This window comes from Rhinolophus ferrumequinum, chromosome 9, assembly GCF_004115265.2.
Source record: "Rhinolophus ferrumequinum isolate MPI-CBG mRhiFer1 chromosome 9, mRhiFer1_v1.p, whole genome shotgun sequence".
Classification (NCBI taxonomy): Eukaryota; Metazoa; Chordata; class Mammalia; order Chiroptera; family Rhinolophidae; genus Rhinolophus; species Rhinolophus ferrumequinum.
This window is the reverse complement of record NC_046292.1, coordinates 77,988,966-78,012,740: the sequence shown is the minus strand read 5'-3', so window position 1 is coordinate 78,012,740 and position 23,775 is coordinate 77,988,966. Positions and strand designations below refer to the sequence as shown.

The 23,775-nt window shown below is 40.2% G+C and overlaps 1 non-coding gene across 1 annotated transcript; it reads right to left on the bottom strand.

Moving 5' to 3' along the window:
* Positions 1-5,503: 5,503 nt before the first annotated feature.
* Positions 5,504-5,610, bottom strand: LOC117027916 (U6 spliceosomal RNA). The gene has a single exon (XR_004424030.1). It is a non-coding gene; the product is annotated as a U6 spliceosomal RNA (small nuclear RNA).
* Between the last annotated feature and the right edge of the window lie 18,165 nt (positions 5,611-23,775).

Sequence of the window (23,775 nt, the reverse complement as noted above, 5' to 3'; positions counted from 1 at the left end):
ATTTCTTTTTGTTGTCTGATTGCTGTGGCTAGGACTTCTAATACTATGTTGAATAAAAGTGGTGAAAGTGGACATCCTTGTCTTTTTCCTGATCTTAAGAAGAACACTTTTAGCTTTTCCCTGTTGAATAAGATATTAGATGTGGGTTTGTCATATATGGCTTTTATTATGGTGTGGTATGTTCTCTCTATTCCCACTTTGCTGAGAGCTTTTATCATAAGTGAATGCAGGATCTTGTCAAATGTTTTTCTGCATCTATTGAAATGATGATACGATTTTTATCTTTCATTTTGTTTATGTAATGTATCACATTAATTGATTTTTGGATATTGAACTAACTTTGCATACCAGGAACAAGTCCCACTTGATGGTGGTGTATGATCTTTTAATGTATTGCTGAATTTGGTTTGCTAATATTTTGTTGAGGATTTTTGCATCTATGTTCATCAGGGACATCAGCCTATAGTTTTCTTTTTTTGTAATGCCTGTCTGATTTTGTAATCAGGGTAATGGTGGCCTCATTAAGTAAGCTTGGAGCTTGCCCACCTCTTGAATTTTTTGGAATAGTTTCAGAAAAATCAGTGTTAATTCTTTTTTGAATATTTTGTAAAATTCACCTGTGAAGCCATTCAGTACAAGACTTTTTGTTTGTTGGGAGTGTTTTGATTACTGATTCAATTTCATTAGCAGTAATCAGTCAGTGCAGATATTCTGGTTTTTTTTTTCCTTCATTCAGTCTTGGAAGAGTGTATGCTTTTAGAAATTTATCCATTTCTTCCAGATTACCCAATTTGTTGGCATACAATTATTTGTAACATTTTCTTATAATCCTTTGTATTTTTGTGGTGTCAGTTGTCACTTCTCCTCTTTCATTTCTGATTTTATTTATTTGAGTCCTCTCTTTTTTTTCTTGATGAATCTGGCTAAAGGTTTATCAATTTTGTTTATCTTTTCAAACAACCAGCTTTTGGTTTCATTGATCTTTTTTATTGTTTTTTTTGAGACTCTACTTTGTTTACTTCCATTCTGATCTTTATTATTTCCTTCCTTCTACTCCCTTTGGGCTTTGTTTGCTGTTCTTTTTTTAGTTCCTGTAAGTGTAATATTAAATTGTTTATTTGAGATTTTTCTTGTTTCTTGAGGTAGGCCTCAAGAAACTGCTTGTACTGCTATGAATTTCCCTCTTAGAACTACTTTCGTTGTGTCCAATATATTTGGGGTCATTATGTTTTCATTTTTCATTTATCTCAAGGTCTCTTGATTTCTTCCTTGATTTTGTTATTCATTATTTAGTAGCATGTTATTTAGCTTCCATGTGTTTATCTGCTTTTCAGTTTTTTTTCTTGTAATTGGTTTTCTATTTTCATACCATTTTGGTCAAAGAAGACACTTGATATGATTTCAACCTTCTTTAATTTATTGAGACTTGTTTTGTGGCCTAACATATGGTCTGTCTTGGAAAATGTTGCATGTGCACTTGAAAAGAATGTATATTCTGCTGCTTTGTGGTAAAATTCTCTAAAAATATCAATTAAATCCATCTGGTCTAGTGTGTCATTTAAGGTCTCTGTTTCTTTGTTGATTTTCTATCTGTAAGATCTGTCCATTGGTGTCAATGGGGTATTAAAGTCCCCTACTCAGATTGTATTACTGTCAATCTCTCCCTTTATGTCTGTCAATCTTTGCTTTATATACCAGGGGTGCCAAAAACATGTACACTATTTTTTAAAAATAAATTCCATTGGGAAATATTGGGGGACAGAGTGTTTCTCCAGGCTGTTGTCCTTCAATCTAGCTGTGGAGAGTGCTATTTCAGTCACCATTTTTCAATCTTTAGTTGCAGGGCATGCAGCCCACCATCCCAGGTGGGAATTGAATCAGCAACTTTGTATTGAGAGCTGACGCTCCAACCAACCGAGCCATCCGGCTACCCCTCTGGAAGCTCCGAGGTAGCTCGTTGTCCCCAATCCAGTCATGGAGGGTGCAGCCCACTGGCCCACATGGGAATTGAACCAGCAACCCCGCTGTTCAGAGCTCACGCTCCAACCAACTGAGTCATCAGGCCACCCCAAAAATGTACACATTTTAAGAGATGTTATCTCTGTATTATTTTTCGAAGTTGAATTGAATTATGGTAGCAATGTGTAGTATGACGTTTGCTCAAAAGATGGCGTTAATCAAATGAATGCGAGCGTCATTCATTGTATTACAATTTTAATACAATTTTTTCCTTTCTTAAAATGTGTATACATTTTTTGGGCACCCTTTGTATTTAGGTGGTTCTATGTTGGGTGCATAAATGTTTATATGGGTTATATCCTCTTCTTGGATTGATCCCTTTATCATTATGTGATGTCCCTCTTTGTCGTTTATTATAGCCTTTGTTTTCAAGTCTATTTTGTCTGATATAAATATTGCTACCCCAGCTTTTTTTTTCATTTCCATTTGCATGAAATATCTTTTTCCATCTCTTTACTTTCAGTTTGTGTGTGTCATTCGATCTGAAGTGGGTCTCTTATAGACAGCATATGTAAGGGTCTTGCTTTCTTATCCGTTCAGCTACCCTATGTGTTTTAAGTGGGGCATTTAATCCACATTTACAGTGACTATTAATAGATATATTTACAGTGACTATTGATAGATATATAGTTATTGGCATTTCATTATTCATATTTTTATCTGTCCTTCATCTTTATCTGTCCTTCGATTTTAAATGATAGCCTTTCTGGGCAGAACAGTCTTGGTTGTAGGTCTTTGCTTTTCATCACTTTGAATATTTCATGTCAGTCCTTTCTTGCCTGTAAAATTTGTTGGGAAATAAGGTGACAATTTTATGGGAGCTCCCTTATAAGTAACTACCGTGTTTCCCCGAAAATAAGACCTAGTCAGACAATCAGCTCTAATGCGTCTTTTGGAGCAAAACTTAATATAAGACCCTGTCTTATTTTATTATAAGACTGAGTCTATAATATAATATAATATAATATAATATAATATAATACTGGATCTTATATTAATTTTTCTCCAAAAGACGCATTAGAGCTGATTGTCCAGCTAGGTCTTATTTTCGGGGAAACAGGGTAGTTGCCTTTCTCTTGCGGCTTTTAGGATTCTCTCTTTGTCTTTAACCTTTGCAATTTAATTATAATGTGTCTTGGTGTGGGCCTGTTTGGGTTCATCTTGTTTGGGACTCTGTGTGTTTCCTGAGCTTGTATGTCTTTTTCCTTTGCCAGGTTAGGAAAGTTTTCCATCATTATTTCTTCAAATAGCCTCTCAATCCCTTGCTTTCTCTCTTGTCCTTCTGGTGCCCCTATGATGAGAATGTTGTTATACTTGATGTTGTCCCAGAGGTCTCTTAATCTAGCCTCATTTTTTAAAATTGTTGTTTTCTTTTTGCTGTTCCAGTTAGATGTTTTATGCTACCATGTCTTTCAAATTGCTGATTTGATCCTTTGCTTTATCTAGTCTGCTGCTGAGTCCTTCTAGTGCATTCTTCATTTCAGTTGTTGTATTCTTTATTTCTGACTGGCTTTTTTTTTGTACTTACTATCTCTTTGTTGAAGTTCTCACTAAGCTCATTTATTCTTCCCCTAAGTTCATTGAGCATCCTTATAACCCTGGTTTTGAACTCTTTATCTAGTAGGATGGTTGCCTCCATTTTGTTTAGTTCTTTTTCTGGACTTTTATTGTTTCATTTGGGACATATTTATTTGTTTCCTCATTTTGGCTGCCTCTGTATGTTTGTTTCTATGTATTAGGAAGATCTGCTATGTCTCCCACTCTTGAGCAGGTGGCCTTATGTAGTATGTGCTCTGTAGGGGCCCAATGGCACAGTCTCCCTGGTCACTTGCACTGGGTGCTCCAGGAGTGTCCTTTGTGGGAGTTGTGTGTGGTCCTCTGTTATAGTTAAGCCTTGATTACTATTAGCACATCAGTGGGTGGAATTGACCCTCAGGCTGACTGGCTGTGGGGTTTGGCCACATCCATAGTTTTTGATCTGTTATGCAGGGGGCTTAACCCATGTAGTGGGATTCACACCAATGCACTCTTGTGCCTGTTGAGACCACTCTTTAGGTGTGCCACTTGAGGGCTAATTTGGTGGTGCTCTGCTGTGCACCAAACCTCCAGATTTGTTGGTTCTAGCACCTTTTGGGAGGGTCTGTGGTACAGGCCCATGTCAGCCACTGTCTGTGATCAGCTGGGGATTACATGATAGGAGCTACAAAGCAATACATAGTTGGTTGTTCCCTGTGCTAGACATGGAGCTGTATGGGAGAGACCACAATATGAACTGAAGATGGTTGCCACCAGTATGGGGCCTCAGATAGCTCTGCAAAAAGCCAGGACTCCCTGAGTCCTGCCTCTACCTGCCAGCTCTCATAAATTTCAGCTGCTGATAGAGCCTTGTGCTGTAACTGAGTTGGGTGAAGCTGAGCCTCAGGGAGTCTCCACAGTGGGATAAGTGTTGTTCACCAAGTTAATGTACATTCTGGTTTGGTGCCAGTGCTGAGCCTGGAGCTACTCAGGAAAAGTCTCAGGACATACCAAGTCCAGCTACACACCTGGGGCCTGCAGACACCAAGAGTTGTCAAACGAAGAGTACAACGAGGGCAGGGCTGGCTGCTGGCTGAAAACGCACCTCACACATGGCATGAGTTGGGTTGGGCCTAGTCCCAGGCAATCACCAGGGTGGGGTGAGGCCAATGCAGATTCAAATTGACCATATGAGGAGGGACTCAACACAGGGAAAATGGTGATTTTCCCTCCAGTCTTCACTTTGAAGCCACAGAACTCAGTCTTTCCCTATATGTCTCTGACATCTCCCAAATCACTGTATTTCTGCTGGAGCCCAGAGTGAGTGCCTGCGAGTGAGTAAGTCTGTGTGCAGACCCTTTAAGAGGATGTCTGGGTTTCCTTCAGCCTTCTGTCTCACCTGGACAGTCTGAATCCCCACTGTTTGTCACAGGCAGATGTTGTGTGTGGGCTGTCCTCTTCCCTGCACTGGTACTCTGGGCTGGGGAGCCCAGTTTGGGACTGGGGTCTCTCGCTTCTCTGAGGGGTGGGGAGGAGCTCCGTGGCTGAGATATTCCTCCTGATTCTCAATCACCACACGCAGGTGTGGGGCCAGATTGTTTCACATCTCCATCCCTCATACCAATCTCTACATGGCTTCTTTATATCCCCAGTTATAGGACTTCTGTTCAGCTAGACTTCAGTGGTTCTCCAGGTTGATTGTTCTATAATTTAGTTGTAATTTTAATGTGGTTGTAGGAGGAGGCAAGCACAGCATTTATCTACTACACCATCTTGGATCCTCCAATTTGCCACTTGCTCTTTTATTTAAATTTTAGAATTAGCTTTCACTAAAACTTTGTTGGGATTTTTATTGGATTTGCATTATTTTTACAGATTAATGTGAATAAAATTAAAAATTTTACTATATTGGTTCCTTTCAGAAACACACTATTTTTCCATTAATTTATGTCTATTTTAATGTCTTTTTAAAAATATGGAATGCTTCAGGAATTTGCATGTCATCTTTCTGCAGGGGCTGTGATAATCTTCTCTGTATTGTTCTAATTTTAGTATATGTGTTGCCGAAGCAAGCACTCAGAAGATATTTAACTGTTGGAATATATCAGGAAAGAAAGGTAAGAGGTCACGTGTTCTTTATGTTCTTTATGAGACAATAACTGAAAAAGACATTAATGTGGACTAATTGTATCTATTAATCATAAAAGCATTTAGTTGTGTACTGACAAGGGGGGAAATTGTTCTGGCTTTTGCTATCCTGCCTCTTCTATTATCTGAATAGAAGTTTTTTTTTCTGTTGGTGGTCTTGACAGGAGAAATACAGTAGGACAAAGGTGTTGGGAGGACAGGAAAAGGAAAAGGAAAAGTGAAGAAAGTGGTCAGACCTGATGATGCAGAGGGCTGGGGAGTTGGACATGTTGACTAGGCAAGTGAAATGAGCGGAGAGCACGGGGGTGAAGCAAAGGGGATGACAGAAAATTTGGATTCTCTGAGTTTGTTACTCTTGAAAACCAGCCGCATAGCTTAGAATGTTAGAAATTCAGAATATTGGCCCCAACTTAGACCTACCCAAACAGAATCTGCATTTTAACTAAATCCCTCGGTAATTCTTATGCACATTAAAGTTCCAGAAGCTCTTAGTCTCTTCCAATCAGTCTGAGCCAGTCCTGATCGTGTCATCAGCCTTAGACCTATTAATAGATAAGACTGGTTTGGTTGCCTAGAGACCTGGGTATCTGGTTCCTCCTGGAGACTCTGAGTCTCAGTGTTCTCTTTCCACTTTGGCCAAATCCTTGCGACTCCAGTCGGCCTCAGTTTCTCTGCTAAGCACGTCGGTTCTCTGCAGGGGTTGGATCCTTGCCCTAGACCCCAGCTTCCTCAGCTCGGGTCCTGATGCTCTGCCAAACTCTTGCTCTCCCCTTGCCTTGGGAAGTAGGATGTGATTTCCTACTCCCCTCTCAGCTTCTGGCTGGGGGTGTCTGTGCCTGAACTGATCACCTGGAGCCATGCCTGATTTTGAGTATTTTCACCTGGATTTCTTCCAGAACTGTGTTCTGTTGGCAGATAGGACTCAATCAGATATCTAAATAGTCTAGCCCAATCTGAGCCAGTCATGCCCTATGACCACTGCACTGGCCTGCCTGGCTGCCTGCTGGGGGTGGGCCAGCTTCTGAAGACAGACTCTGTCCCTTCTGGATCTTGGCCTGGGCTAATGTGGTCCCAGCCTGCCCTGTACCTAAATGTTTCCTACAAATGAGGAAGAGGCTGCCAGAGATCGAGGAAAGCAGGCCTCAGTCCCTTCTCTCTCTTAACACCTATGACTCCAGGACTTCATGGGCTGCTTCTGTGTGGACCTAAAATTCCCAAACACTGCACTTGGAGCCCTTTATGTAAAAGGAATTCTAAAAGTCCTAGAAGACTATTGAGTAAAAACAGACTTAGTGGTTTTACCCAACTTGTACTTTTGGCTCTCTTCCCAAGGTAGAGAAAAACATTTTTTGTTGCCTGACTTATTTTATAGAAACAGGCCAATCCAGGCTCAATAATTTCTCTGGTTACCATACAACCATTTCACTTTAACTGATCATATTATACCTCCTGTCATGTGGAACATTATACAAAGTGTATCACACCTGCTACTGTGTTTTAAGTCAGCACAAAATGGCATGAAGTTGGAAACAATCAGTTGTAGAGGCCCACTTTGAAATAAACATTACTCTGTATTAATTAATAATAAGCACTGATTATCTATTTAAGACTGCTGCATCATTTGTATTCCCAATAATTATTTTTATGGTAATTTTTCTTTTAAAAGAAGAAAAAAACAAAGAAAGAAAGCAGTGTGGCAGCACCCACAGTAGCTAAGTAATGGTATGGGTGTTGCTTCATTATTTGCATATATAACACTTTCACAAGACTCCAAATGTCTTACAAAAGAAAGTACAAATTGCAGTAAAGACATGTAACACATAAAGAAAACAATTATCCAAAGGAAGATTTAAGTTTGGTATAAATCGCACAGAAAGCATGGATCAGTGTCCACTGACTCCATTGGCACATACAAAGGAAGGCACACAGTGGCATTTGCCATGTTCACAAAAGAAGTTACATGTAAAATAGAAGTAAAAGTAGTAATAAAAAATGTCTACAATCATTTTGAATAAGAAATACATGCTATTTAACAAAATCGCTCCAAGTTTCTAAAGTTGCATGCTGATCTCATTGAATTAGCAGGGATGGGTAAATATGTTTTTCCAAAAGGCAATCTTGGCTAAGAAAAATCAAAGTTCCTAGAAAGAAGTTATTCAAGCCTAGAAAGAGTAAATGGATATGAAATAGAATACATATAAACATTAACTATTCATTGCTCCTTTCTAAAGGTCCAAATTTTCTCAGGATAGACTTTAGTTGATAAATTATGAAGAAACTGTATTGAAGTTTATGTAAAAATCCCAATTTTGATGAATATCATAAAGGTTCTCCTTTAGTTGCTTTTGATTTTATGCCTGCTGTTATGTCACTATTTGAACAAGTTTCCAACAAACCATTTGAATTTTCGGAAAATGGGCAATCTGGTACAGGAGGAAAGTACTCCCAGGAAAATGTTACAGAAGTTTAAAAACTGGTAAATATATAGAGCAACACATCATTACTCATGATGCTATAACTTTAGTGTGTGTAGTTATAATCAAACCACTCAAAAAATTATGTCATTTGTCTTCCTTGTGTCTCTTTTGTTTTCACCAGTCACATGGCAAAATCAACAAATACTACATCATCCCACTGAGGATTCAGCTGTAGAAAAAGCATCCGCTCGCTCATCTCTAGGGTAGCTATTATTAGCTTGCTTTGATTTTCTCACACGATACATACGCTTATTAAGCTGTTCGTATGACTCCTTTGTCATATTGCTCTATGAAAATGGCTATTGCTTTGCAGGGCACTCCAGTGAAACCTAAGGGTCCCCATTTCCATAGTCCTTTCCAAAATTAATGTAATCCCTTATTTTTTAAAACATTATTTGGGGGAGGGGGAACATGTAACATCATATCTGCACTGATTCCAAACCTCTCTACAGAAAATCTTACAATACCTATACTGGATAGTATAGTGTATCAGGCCAAATCTATGTCCACCTAGAACCTATGAATATGACCTTATTTTGAAATAAGGTCTTTGTAGATGTGATGGAGTTAAGATGATGTGGTACTGGATTAGGGTGGGCCCTAAATCCAATGACAGATGTCCTTATAAGAAGGCCATACAGAGACACATACAAGAAAATGAATATCTTGTGAAGATAGAGGCAAAAATTGAAATGATGCAACTACAAGCCAAGAAATCCCAAGGATTGCCAGCAACCACCAGACGCTGGGAGAGATACTTAGAAAAGATTCTATCTTGGAGCCATTGGAGGGGTGTGGCCCCACTGACACTTTGATTTTGGCTTTCTGGTCTCCAGAACTATGAGATATAAATTTCTATTATTTAAATGACCCAGTTTGTGGTATTTTCTTATGGCAGCCCTAAAAAACAATTATAATGCCCAATCACCTAATTACGAAAATACATAAATGAATTACAGAAAGACTTGATACTAACTTTCCCTTGATTATGAAACTAGGGAAGGAAACGGCTACTTGTTATAGGGACATGGCAAGTATGAACCAACCATGTGATCAGAATTTGGTCATTCTAGCATCACAAGGCAGGTATAATTGTAAAAGAATGAAAGTTTCAGCAGAAGCGCTAAGACATAGATGTCATTTTCTAAATTGAGGTCTGAGATCCTCACTTTGCAAAATTTGCAAAGAGTGTTGTCAAAATCTAATTACATGGCTTTTCAACCACTTACATCAATCAAAAGTACATTAAATGTGAAAACTAGAGACATAAGGTGAGGATTGTTTTGTAGGAGTAATCTGTGTGCTGCATGATCTTCCCACCCCAAATCTATCAGGGGCAAAGAATGTGTGAATGGTTCCTTGGGATCAGACGTGGGCCACCCACGAGAGAAAGCAGGCATGTGTTATCTCACATCCTTTCCAAAAGGGTCATCTGGATGAGTGACCAGATGAATAAAACAGCTAGAGTTGGTACCAGATTTCCAGGGTCTGAGGAAGAGTAAGTGATCATATTAAGATGTACTCTGTCTGTAGGGAAATACAGGTGAGAGAAGCCCTACCCTGGAGTGTCTCCAAAGAACCCATACAACACCAACAAGAGAGGCAACTCTGAACACCTGTCAAGGCCAGAGAACTCTGATACTAGATCTTCACAACATAAGTAAGAACTTTCCTTCTTCCCTTTCTTCATCTTCCTCCCAGTACTCCAAGCTCAGCGAAGTGAGAAATCACCTTCAGAAAGCTGAAAGGGTCAGAGATGGGGAAAAGATAGAGACCACAAGCTGCTCTCCTAACCAACTGTAGGCCTTTGTGGAGGCTGAGCTGGGGAGGGGAGAAGCCTCACTTCTGATGTTTTTACCATGACATGAACCTAAATGTGTCAATTATTGACCAAAGAATATATTATCTGGAGGTGACCAGAAGAATCAAAATTTGCTCTAAGTTTCATTCAAGAGCAGAGACAGTGTTAACCATGAAATACACTGAAGTGTTGCTTTAGGATTGGTTACATCCTATGAGTCATGCTTTTACTATGTAATAGTTACATAATCATTTCTAAATGCAATTGAATAGAGCAGTTTTTAGTGCCTTCTGTATAGTTTTCCCCTATGACATCACTGTGCGTCTATCTGAACTTTGGAAAATTATATGTCAAATTGTCCTCACAGAGAATTTTGTCCTTTTTACTTATTGTTTATCAGCACTTGTGAAATGTCTAAACTGAAAAGCATTATATGCTTGGTATGGATTAGGTGCTCAATAAGTGTTGAATTAATAATGACAAGAATGGGTAGTGAAGAGAAACCCTGATTCCCCAGGTTCTTTATAAATCCGGGCTATTCCCAAATTCTTTTCTGGTAGAGTAAGAACTATCCCAAGTTTGTGATTTCCGAGAAATTCCAACCAGATATGTATGGTCTCCTTACGTGGAATTATAGAACCTTAGCATTCGAAGGAACCTTAGGGGGTGACTTAGTCCAACCCCTTCATTTTACAGGTGAAGGCCCAAAGAAGTGAAATCATTTGATTATGGTTACCTTTTCCAGTAGTGTCAGTGCTAAGCCTGGGAAGGCTGATAGCTGACTCACTAATAGTGACGTTCTTTGGTTTGTGGGCTTCTTGCTAGCTTGTCTTTGAGTGATAGCTCACACTCCCTTTCTTAGTTTTCTGATCAATAAAGAGAGAAGTTGCATGAAATTGCCTTCACATGATAAACAAACATGAAGTATCTACTTGAGCTAAAAACTGCACGATAGAATTGGAACAGAGAGAAGAGTATAGTCCAGTGACTGCCCTCAAGGAGCTTATAGCCAAGTCAGGGAGACAGACAAGTGAAAGTCAACTATGTCAAAGTGGGCCGAGTGCTATGATAGAAGTAAACACAGTGAGTTGTGGAGAAGCTTGTTAGAAGAGATGACATCTAAGTTGAGTCCTGAGAGTGAGGAAAATTTAAAACGCATGGTGTGTTCAGAAAACCCTAAGTTCTATACTGTGGAGGTGTCATTGAGTGTAAGGGGGGAGGGAAGAGAAATTGCGCCAGAGAGATAGATACACAGGTGCCCAAATATGAAGGGACTTTCATGCTGCATTAAAGTGTGTAAACTTCACAGAAAGTCTATCAGAAACTACTGAAGTATCTTTTGCAAGGAAGTGCTGAGGCCTGACTTCTGTCACAGATATGTCAGTCTAACTGCAGTATGGGGAATGGCTTTGAGGGGGATAACATAGGCAAAGAGGCCAGCTGGGAAACTATTGAAATAAACCAGATAAAAAAAAAATGACAGTAGGGATGGACAAGGCAGAAGAATTTCAGTACAGTGTTCTATGGAGTGCATTGTGTAACCCTCCCACACCCCAGTCAAACATCAAAGCCCTAAGGTACAATGTGATATTTGGTGGTGGGGTCTTTGGGAGATGATTAGGTTTAGATGCGGTCATGAGGGTGAGGAATTCATGATGGGATTAGTGCTCTTATAAGAAGAGATGCCAGAGAGCTTGTGAGGACACAATAAGAAGGCAGTCCTCTACCAGCTGGCAAGCAAGTCCTCACCAGAAACTGATCATGCTGACACCTTGATTTCGGCCTTCCAGACTTCAGAACTGTGAGAAAATAAAGCTACCCAGGTTAAGCTACCCAGTCTGCGGCATTTTGTTATGGCACCTTGAGCTGACTAATATACAATGGAAGTGGAATGAAGGATGTGGCGATAGATCAGATATAGGAAATAAAGAAAGTGAGGAGTCAAGAGTTGGATGAGTGTCCAGGTTGGGTGTGTAAATAGAGAAGAGAAGTAGGCCTACAACAGGGAATACTGGCAGAAAAGGGGGAAACTTGATAGAGACCAAAGAGTGTAGCCAGAGAAATTAAGGGAAAGCAGAAGAAGCCAAGAGAAGTCCTGTTTTTCAAAAAGAAGATATTGTTTAATTGTGCAAAAACTATAAAGATGTCAAGTAAGATAAAGTTGAAAGGTGTCTGCTGTAATAAATGCCTTTGGAGATCTTGGCAAGAATTGTTTAAACATTGTGAGGGCAGAAGTTAGACTTCAGTTGGTTGAGGAGGGAATAGGATGACAGCTAGTATAGACAGCTAGTATAGAAAGCACATTAACGAATCCTGGCTTTGCAGTGGGGAAGAAAGGTAGAGAAGTAATGAGAAGGGAAGCAAGAGGGATTTCTTTTTTTTAATGATGAAAGACAAGCTTTTAGGAGGGATGATGCTGAGCAAGAACTAGAAGAGAGGCAACTAAGTAATCGGTGACTAAGTTTACTGAGTGAGCAGGCCACGATGGGCGACACAGCTCATACTCGGGTGCTGGCTTTAGAAGGATCATAGAACAGAAGGAAGAATGAGTACAGATGTGTGCAAGATTGTAGGGATGGAGTCAATTCTACCTGATGGCTTCCATTTTCTCCATGAAATCGCAGGTGAGAGTGAGACAGGTGGGGAAATGTCAGGAAAGGGGATTGAAGGAGGTGGCTTTAGTAACTGCTGTGAGGAATGGGCGAGAGAGAGGCAGAGCACTGACCATAAACACATTAGGAACGGCCAGCAGCATGGGGCAATTGGAAATTCTACACCATGGAATTTTGGCTCACCAAGTCCCTCCACGGTGCAATGTTTCTCCTTCATATTCAGCTGCTTAGTAGAAGAAGGCAGAAAATTAGGTTGTTACAAAGTTTTGATTTTGCCAGTGAATGAGAATGAAGGACAATGGGAAAGAAGTTGAAGATTATGGCAAAAGAGTGGTAGACATGATAGACCATGGGGTCTCCTTAGATAGGGATGGAACTAAATGTAGGAACAGGGTCATAGATTAAGAGAAAGTAGCAAAGTCAAGAGAGCAGACAACTTAATGAGGCAGAAAAACAGGTATATTGAGTATAAAACAGTCAGAGAACTAGAAGCAAAAAGATGAGGTCAAGAATCGAGGGATTTTGAATTTAAGAGTTCCAGATGCTGCAGTTCTGGGTGGGCCTTGGTGGTGGGGGCTGACATGGAGTGAAAGTAAAGTCCTTACAGTTGAGGAGCTCAAGGAATTAAAAAGTTAGGTGCTCAGAGGATTTCCACCTCTGGAAAGATGGGCTAGACATACTTTTCCCTGTTCCTCCTGCTAGGTACAACTAAAACACCTGGATGTTATAACTAAAAACAAATGTAAAAAGACTGAAAGGTAAAATGAAGAAAGCAGACCAGATAGAAATCTTGAGATTAGAGACACGACATTGTGGTGAGTTTCCTGAGTTTTCTTTTTGTCTCGTATATTGCAGACTCAGAGGGGAAGAAGCCGGCAACTCTGAAAAACCAATGGAAAGAGATTTAAAAAAATAAAAGGCCCAAGAGAAGTCTGTTTTCTCCATCCAAAGAACAAGGAACAAGACAGGTCAGGAAGACAGAAAACTTTTAGATAATAACAGCTTTACTAGAGTTAAATGCTGCAGAAAAACTATGACCCCACCTCCACCGATGAAGTCTGAGTGGGGAGCCTACACTTCCACACTCACCAGGCTGCAGCTAGGCATCTGAGTCCCCCTGCTAGGACTTCCATCTTTTCTCATCCTTCCAATGCCTCTCACCCGCCATGGTATCAACTGGGACTAGATAGGGAGCATAGACTCTTACCCTGAAATAACAAGGCACCCTTCTCTCTCCCCATTGTGGTGGTGTCAGAGGAGGCCTAGAAGTAATGATAATCCCTTGATTATCAACGGCGGCTGAGTGGGAACCTGGATTGATATCCTTACCCGACAGTAATGAGGCAATTCTCCTAACCCCACCCTCTGTAAGAGCAGTGTCAGAGGAAGCCAACTAAAACAAAAGGTTAAAATAAGATCCAAAGCCTCATAACATATACCCAAAATATCCAGGTTTCAAAAAAAAATTTCTTGTCATACCTTCTGTATTAGTTTCCTAGGGGTGCCCTAACAAAGCATCACAAATCTGGTGGCTGAAACAACAGCAATTTATTCTTTCACAGTCTTGGAGGCTAGAAGCCAGAAGCCAAGGTGTCAGCAGAGTCATGGTTCCTCTGAAGTCTCTAGGTAAGAATCCTTCTCTGCCTCTTCCTAGCTTCTGGTGACTCCTGACATTACTTGTAGCTGCATCACTCCAATCCCAGCCTCTCTCATCACACAATTTTCTTCCTTGTGTGTGTCCATGTGTTCTTTTCTTATAAGGACACCAGTCATTGGATTTAGGGATCACCCTAATGAGGTATGACCTCATCTTAATTAATTACGTCTGCAAAGACTCTATTTCCAAATAAGGTCACATTCTGAGGTTCCAGGTGAACATGGATTTATGGGAGACATTAATCAATCCACTATGACATCATGCCAAGAACTGGGAAGATCTCAAACTGAATGAAAGACCATGAAAGAAGAGATGACAATAGCTATATGATAGATATGTTGAGAATTATTTGACAAATATTTTAAAGCATGAAAAAAATGCTTCAGTGAGAAATTAAAAACACGAGAAAAAAAATCTCAGCAAAGAAAAGGAAGATATAGGGAGAAACAAATGAAAATTTTAGTAAAGAAAGATAGAATAACCAAAGTAAAAGGCTTGGTAGATGAGTTGAACAGTAGAGAGTACAGAGGAAAGAATCAGTAAACTGGAAGATAGAATAGAAATTACATTTATAGAACACTCCATCCAACAGTAACATTCTTTTCAAGTATCAACATAAACTATATCCTGGGCCATGAAACAAATCTCAACAAATTTAAAAGAACTGAAATCATACAGAGTATGTTCCCTGACCACAATAGCATCAAACTATAAATCAATAACTGAAAAATAATAGAAAAATCTCCAAATGCTTAGAAACTAAACACCACAATTCTAAATAATTTGGGGGCCAAAGAGAAAACTCAAGAGAACTTACCACATTAAAGTGAAAAAAAGTATACAACATAACAAAATTGTAGGATGATGATAAAGTAGTGCTACAAGAGACATTTATAGTACCAAATGCATACATTAGAAAAATGGAAATATCCTAAGTTAATAATTTAAGATCTCACCTCAAGAATACAGGAAAAGAAAAGCAAAATAAACCCAAAGCAAGCAGAAGAAAGGAAATAATGAAGATAAGAGCAGAAATCAATAAAATTGAAAACAGGAAAACAGCCACCTGGAGACGGTAGGAAGGGCAGAGATGCAGAACGAGCTTGTCCCACACCTGTGTGTGACCCTTAAAAATCAGAAGGAAATCGCAGTTGTGGCTGCATAGGTGCCACCCAAAGAAGACACCCGAGGCTCCCCAGCCCATGGTTCCAATGCCAGAGAGAGAAGTCCCCATAATTTCTGGTTGTGGAAACCAGCAGAGATTGTGGCTGAGTGAGATGGAGGGTGGCTGGAGTCCCAGGTGCTCCTCTTAAAGGGACTGTGCACGGATTTACTTACCAACGGAATCACTGGCTCTGAGCTTCAGTGCTGAGGCAGCAGCTAGAGAGGCAACAGGGACATACAGGGGTGGAAAAGTGTCATGCAGGATCTCAGCTCCTGCTCCCCTCACAAGAATGCAGGATATGGCCAAAAAGGAATGCAAACGGAGCCACGGATTCAAGCCAGGGGGTTCATACCACTATATTCTCGATGGTGGCTGGCTGAGACACAAAAGCAAACATCCACTAGTACCCCAACAAGCAGTCTTCCTGCGGCCCAGTCTCGCTGGTGGCGGGGCAAGACACAGGAAGTAGGATCCACATGATCCGCAATCTGCCATCCATGCTTGCTAACTCCACTTGTTAGCCACAATCTGCTGCTGCCCGCTTCTCAACCAACCCCACTTGCTAGCTGCAATCCTCTGTCCACTTCTCTGCCAACCAACCCCCTGCTAACTGCAATCTGTGCTTGCTAGCTCAGCCATGGCAGCTATATCAGTGGCCAATGGCTAACTGGTTACAGCTGATGGCCAACTAGTTACAGCTGATGGCCATTTACTACCCAAGCCAGCACCTTTCTATGTGAGTCCGAGAGCCTGGAAACTGCTCTCTGGGACTCTGTCCCCACAGGAGGGGGTTAAGGAATTGAGTTGTCTTTCATCAGGATAAGGGCTGGAGGGGCAGCTTTCTCCCAGATGGAGGAGCTGGCCGAAGCCATTTTTTCTTTGTTAAGCCCTCCCCCTTCCCAGCATGCAGATGCAGGCGTAGGCCAATCTGAATCTCCATCAAGCCGGCCGACACCATTTGTTTGCCATCCCCTGGTGATTCTGAGATCTTGCACAACCCAACTTTCAGGCACACCCAAGCCACTTCCAGTGGCTTTTTCTTACAACACCCCTGCCTTTGCTCATGCTGCTAGGGTTTCTCAAAGGTTTGTGAAACCCAAACAAGCAGCATCTGGCTTCAGCATGTCTCGTACCTCTGGCTGAGCAGCCCTAAGCCCAGCACTAGCAGCAGCTGGCCTTGGTTCATCGTTTGGCCTCTTGAGGCAGTTCCAAGCCCAGTACAGGTGGCGGCCATCTGGGAATTACTTTTTGTCTCCTACTGGGTCACTCCAGGTGGGGCCTGGGCTGCAGCTGAACTTGACCTGCAGTGGGTCTCTTCCCAGGTGGCCCTGGGGCTGGAGCACCCAGTGGCCAGCTTCAAAACAAGCTGGAGCATTACCCAGTTGCTTCCAAGGATAACACACATAAGGGGTGGATTGGAGCCCTGCTGAGGCAGATCCTGCTCTAAAGGGACAGCCCCTGTACCACAACTCATCCACTGTAGTCATGGCCAGTTCTCACAACCAATCAGCCTGAGGGTTAATTCTTCCCACTGATGTGCAAACAGTAAGCAAAGTTCAACTACAAGAAGAGGGCACACACAACCCACACAAGGAACACACTTGGAGTTCACGGCTCAGTTACCAAGAAGACAGTGCCACTGAGCCCCACAGCACACCTATTACATAAGGCCACTCTACTAAGACTGGGAGATGTAACAGCCCTACCTTATATATAGAAACAAACACGGGGAGGCAGCCAAAATAGGGAGACAAAGAAACATGTCTGAAATTAGGGTTTCCAGGCAGGAATTCCCACCCGTTCTCAGGAATTTTTTTTGCTTTCCCGTTCCTGAATCCTGACATATAAATTATTTTCTGTTCTCCATGATGAATCGTTTCCACAAAGTGAAGGCTGATACTACCAATCACCTGGGTTCAAGAAGCTGCTTTTCCTAATTTCCTGACCAACTTTTCTTGGGATTCAGGAATGGAAAAGCAAAAAAATTCCCAAGAATGGGGCAGAAATTCCCACCCGGAAACCCTAGCGATAAATAGGAAAAATGTCTAAGAGATACATTGTGAGTAGTACGTTTATTTCCCATTGTGGGTATTATTGGGTTCAAGGAGCCAGTTTTCCCGATTTCCAGACCAACTTTTCTTGGGATTTGGGAACAGGAAAGCGAAAGAAATTCCTGAGAAGGGGCAGGAATTCCCGCCTGGAAACCCTATCCCAAATAAAAGAACAGAACAAAGCTCCAGAAAAAGAACTAAACAAAATGGAGACAAGCAACCTACCAGATGCAAAGTTCCAAACAAACACTGGTTATAAGGTTGCTCAGTGATCTCAGGGAGAACTTTAAACAAAGAGATAGGAAACATAAAAATAGAGACATAAAACATAAACAAGAACCAGACAGAACTAAAGAACACAATAATGAAAGTGAAGAATACACTACAGGGAATCAAAAGTAGATTAGATGAAACAGAGAATCAAATAAGCAATTTAGAAGATAAGGTAGCAGAAAACACCCAAATCAGAAGAGCAAACAGAAAATAGAATCCAAAAAAATGATGAGAGTTTAAGGGGCCTCTGGAACAACATCAAGAGTACCAATATTTGCATTATGTGGGTATCAGAAGGTGAAAAGACAGAGCAAGGAATTGAAAACCTATTTGAAGAAATAATGACGGAAAACTTCCCTAACTTGGCAAAGAAAATAGATATACAAACCCAGGAAGTGCAGAGTCCCAAACAAGATGAACCCAAAGAGGCCAACACCAAGACACATCATAATTAAAATGCCAAAGGTTAAAGACAAAGAGAGAATCTTAAAAGCAGCAAGAGAAAATCAGGTAGTTACCTACAAGGGAGCTCCCATAAGACTATCAGCTGATTTCTCAACAGAAACTTTGCAGGTGACAAGGTGTCGTGCAGGGTGTCATGCGGGGTCTCTGGTCTCGCTCCCCACATAAGAACGCAGGACATGGTGAGGCCAAAAAGGAACAGCCACGGAGACATAGGTAGGGGAGTCATACCACTATACTCTCGCTGGTGGCTGGTGGCTGGGTTGGAGAAACAGGAAACAGGAGCCACACAACTCTCAACCCTCACTGCGCCACTTGCAGGCTCAGCCACCATCTTCTTGCTAGCTCCCATTTTCTGCTAGCATAGCCACAGCAGTTATATTAGTGGCCAATGGCTCACTGGTTACAGCTGACGGCCAACTAGCCACAGCTGATGGCCATCCAATCACAACTGATGGCCATTTACTACCTGAGCCAGCACATTTCTATGTGAGGCTGAGAGCCTGGAAACTGCTTTCTGGGGCTCTGTCCCCACACAAGGGATTGGCAGGAAATATTCAAAGTGATGAAAAGCAAGGACCTACAACCAAGATTACTCTACCCAGCAAAGCTATCACTTAGAATTGAAGAACCAATAAAGAGCTTCCTAGACAGTAAAAAGCTAAAGGGGTTCATTACCACCAAGCCAGTATTACCAGGAATGTTAGAGGAAATTACAAGGAATGTAAGATAAAAAAATAAAAAATATGAATAACAAAGTGACAATAACTACATACCTATCAACAATTACTTTAAATGCAAATGGATTAAATGTCCCAATCAAAAGATTGGGTGGTTGAATGGATAAGAAAACAAGACCCTTACATATGCTGCCTATAGGAGACTTACTTCAAATCAAAAGGCACCCACAGACTGAAAGTAAAGTCATGGAAAAATATATTTCATAAAAATGGAAACAAACAAACAAAAAAGTTGGGGTAGCAGTACTTATACCAAACAAAATAGCCTTTAAAACAAAGACTATAATGAGATAAAGAAGGACCTAATAATCTCACTTCTGGGTATTTATCTGAAGAAACCTAAAATGCTACATCAAGGGGATGTGCTCATCCATATGTTCATTGCAACATTATTTTCAATAGCCAAGACATGAAGACATCCTGTGTGGATGAAATAATAAAGAAGAGGTGGTACATATGTACAATGGAATATTACTCAGCTATAAAAAACAAATGAAATCTTTCCATCTGTGACAACATGGATGGACCCAGAGGGTATTATGCTTAGTTTAGTAAATCAGACAGCAAAAGACAAATGACATATGATTTCACTTATAAGTGGAATCTAAAGAACAAGATAAACAAACTGAACAGAAACAAACTCATAGATACAGAGAACATTCTGATGGTTGCCAGACAGGAGGAGGGTTGGATGGAGGTGGGTGAAGAAGGGGAAAATATTAAGAAGTACAAATTGGTTGTTACACAGTAGTAATGGGAATGTAGGATATAAGGAATATAGTCAATAATATTGTAATAACTATATATGGTGTCAGATGGGTACTAGATCTATCAGTGATGGATGGAAGGGGGTTGGAGGACAGGGTGAAAAATGTGAAGGGATCAAAAAGTACAAATTGGTCATTACAAAATAGTCGTGGAGATGTAAAATAAAGCATAGGGAATATAATCAATAATATGGTAATAACTGTGTATACTGTCGAGTGGGTACCAGACTGGTCAGGGGGATCACTTCATAAATTATGTAAATGTCTAGCCACTATACTGTATACCTGAAATTAATATAAAATAATATTGAATGTCAACTCTAATTGAAAAATTTAAAAAGGGGGAAAAAGGTGAAGGGGAATAAGAGGTCCAAATTTCCAGATATAAAACAAGTAAGTCTTGGGGATGTAATGTACAGCATAGGAAACATAGTCAATAATATTGTGATAGCATGGTATGGTGTCAGGTGGTTGCTGGACTTATCATGGTGATCACTTATTTAGCATAGAGAATATAATCAATAATATAGTAATAACTACATGTAATGCCAGGTGGTTACTGTTAAATAACTATGATGTATACCTGAAACTAATATAATATTGTATGTTAGCTATATTTTAATAAAAATCTTTTTAAACCAGAAACCAGAAAACAAAACGTATGTTTTCAAATAAATATAACAAAAGTAAAAGAAAAAATTGGCAAACTTGTAGCATGGCAGACAAAGAAAAAAGGAGAGAAGACACAAATGACCAATATCAGGAATGAAATAGAAGCTATCACTACAGAACTTGAAGATATCAAAAGAATAATGAGGGAATTGTATTAAAAACAAAACAAACAAAAAAAAACTTCACACACATATATTTGACAATGCAGGTTCATGGACCAATTCCTCAAAAAACAGAAGTTACCACAACTTACCAAATGTGAAATGTATAATTTGAACAACCCTAACACCATTAAGGAAATTGGAGTTATAATTTAAAAATTTCCCCCAAAGAAATCACCTGGATCAGATGATTTCACTGGAAAATTCTACCAAAAATTTAAAGAAGAATTAATACCGATTCTACACAATCTCTTACAGAAAAAGGAGTGATCACTTCCCAATTCATTTTATGAAGCGAGCAGCACCCTCATAGCAAACGAGAAAAGGACCGTACAAAATAAGAAAACTGCAAACCAATATTTCTTAAGAATATCGATGCAAAAATCTTTAATAAGATGTTAGCAAATAGAATTCAGCAATACATACAAAGACTTATACACCATGACTCAGTAGGGATGCAAGTCTGATTCAATATTTGAAAATCAATCAATTTAATCCACTATATTAAAAGACCAGAAAACCCAGAAATACACCCACACACTTGCCCAATGAATTTTTGACAATGGTGCAAAAGTGAGTCAATGAAGAAATTACCGCATTTTCATCAAATAGTGCTGGAGCAATTGGATATTTATAGACAAAAAAATTGAACTTTGACCTTATACAATAATTAGCTTAAAATGAATCACAAACTTTCATATAAAACGTAAGCCTATATACTTTCAGCAAAAAAAACAAAAATAAAAACAAAAACAAAAAAAACGGAGAACATCTTTGGACTCTAGGACTAGGCAAAGAATTCTTAGGCTTAATACCAAAAGCATGATTCATAAAAAGAAAATTTGATAAATTAGACTTTATCAAAATTAAAATTTTTGCCCCATGAAAGACCCTGCTTGGAGAATGAAAAGACAAGGTACAGACTGTGAGAAAATATTTGGAAACGATATAACCAACAAAGGACTAGGATCTAGAACAGATACAGAACTCTAAATATTCAACAGGAAAAAACCACAAACAATACAATTAGAAAATGACAAAAGACATGAAGAGACATTTCACCAAGGAGGAAATACAGATGGCAAATAAGCACATGGAAAGATGTTCAATATCATTAGCCACTAGGAAAATCCAAATTAAAACCATGAAATATCACTACACGCCTATCAGAATGACTAAAATAGAAAATAGTGACACCACCAAATGCTGGTGAGGATGTGGAGAAATTAGGTCACTTACACATTGCTGGTGAGAATGTAACCCCAAATAGTACAGCCACTCTGGAAAACAGTTTGCGATTGCTTTAAAAAAGAAATATGCAACTTAGCACATGACCCAGATATTGCACTCTCGAGTATTCATCGTGGAGATGAATAACTATGCATAGTGCCAGGCAGGTACTAGTCAGGGGGATCACTTCGTAAAGGAAAGATTATGTTCACACAACAACCTGTACATAGATGTTTATATAACGTTGTTTATAATAGTCAAACCCTGGAAGCAATCTGAGCATTCTTCAAAGGGTGAGTGGTTAAACAAACTGTGGTACATCCATACCAAGGAATACCACTTGGCAATAAGAAGATTGAACTACTGACATAGGTAACAACCTGGATGAATGTCCAGAGAACTATGCTAAGTTAAAAAAAGCCAATCCTGCGGTGGGTGGTTAGCTCAGTTGGTTAGAGCAGTGCTCTTACAACAAGGTTGCCGGTTCGATCCCCACATGAGCCACTGTGAGCTGCGCCCTCCACAACTCGACTGAAACAACTACTTGACTTGGAGCTGATGGGTCCTGGAAAAACACTCTTAAAATAAATAAATAAATAAAAAAGCCAATCCCTAGAGGTTATATACTGTATGATTCCATTTATATAACGTATCTAAAATTACAAAATTATAGAAGTGGAGAACCACTTAGTGTTTGCTAGGGGCAAAGAGGGGGTGAAGATGGGAGAGAATCTTGTGTGGGTATAAAAGGCCAACATGAAGGATTTTTGTGGTGACGGAAATATTCTGCCCCTTGATTGTATCAATGTTAATATCCTGCTTGTGACAGGGCACTAATGCTTTGCAAGTCTTACCACTGGAGTGAACCGGGTCAAGGGTGAATGGGATCCCTGTATTGTTTCTTACAACTGCATGTGAGTCTACAATTATCTCCAAATAAAAATAATTAATTAACTAAAAAGGTTAGGTGTTAGATAGATCACCCCAACATACATTGACTCACTAGGACCACAGCAGGATTTCAGGTGGAGCCAGAAGCACCACTTCAATTCATGTGTTACACACCTGGCACCACCTCCAAGCTGCCACTGCTTTCCAAACTGGATGGAATGGGGCGCTGAGCCCAAGACTGGAATTCTCTTAGAGACCTGAGGTCACCTTGACCCTCTGCCCCAGGGAAATATCTCCTGATCTAAGAAGACCCTTTGTGTTCTCGATATTAGCTGGATGTCTCAAAGGCCCCAGTGGCCTAGGTTTGGGACAAACAGGCCATTATGGCTGAAGATTTCAGCCAAGGGTCACCTCACATGCTCTAGGAGTTGGAGCCAGCACATCACCCTCGAAAGGCCAGACTGGACTAAGCTGCACCTTCAGGGTCACCAGTGTGTGCAGTAGCCCAATTTTACCATGTTCCAGAAGAAGTCCAACAGTCCAAACGACCCTTCTCTTCTGCCATGAGAATCTGATGTGCCCCCGACTGAATGTTTACCTGTCCGGTCTGAGTCAGCCCACAGCAACAGGGAGTTGAAATTCAAACTGACTGTTTAAAATGCAGAGCAATTAAACTGGAAGAGATTGAAATATTGTTATTTGAAAATTCTAGGTTGCTCTTACTGCCCAGGGTGGTGGATCAAATAGCTTATGAGGTCATTTACAAGGAAATAAAGAAGTTAGCTTTCCTACGCACACCTTAGTGACGAGTGAGTACCTTTGCCACCCTGCAGCATTCCTCACCACACCTGCTATAATAAATACCTTGTTTTTCAATCTTATACCTTTATCATGACGTTTCGCCCCCGCCCCTGAACCAGGGAAAAGAAGCACCAAACTGGCAGAGTTCTTCTGCCATTGATTTGTACCATTGTGCAGGGCTGAGCCTCAGTTTTCTTATTTGTAAAATGAAGACAGGTATTTGAAAAATCTCTAAGAATTCTTCTAGGTCTTATAATTTATGACCTTACTGAACACCCTAATCTTTCATTGCTGCCTTACAAAATTGTTATTGTAGCAAGTTGAAAATGAAAG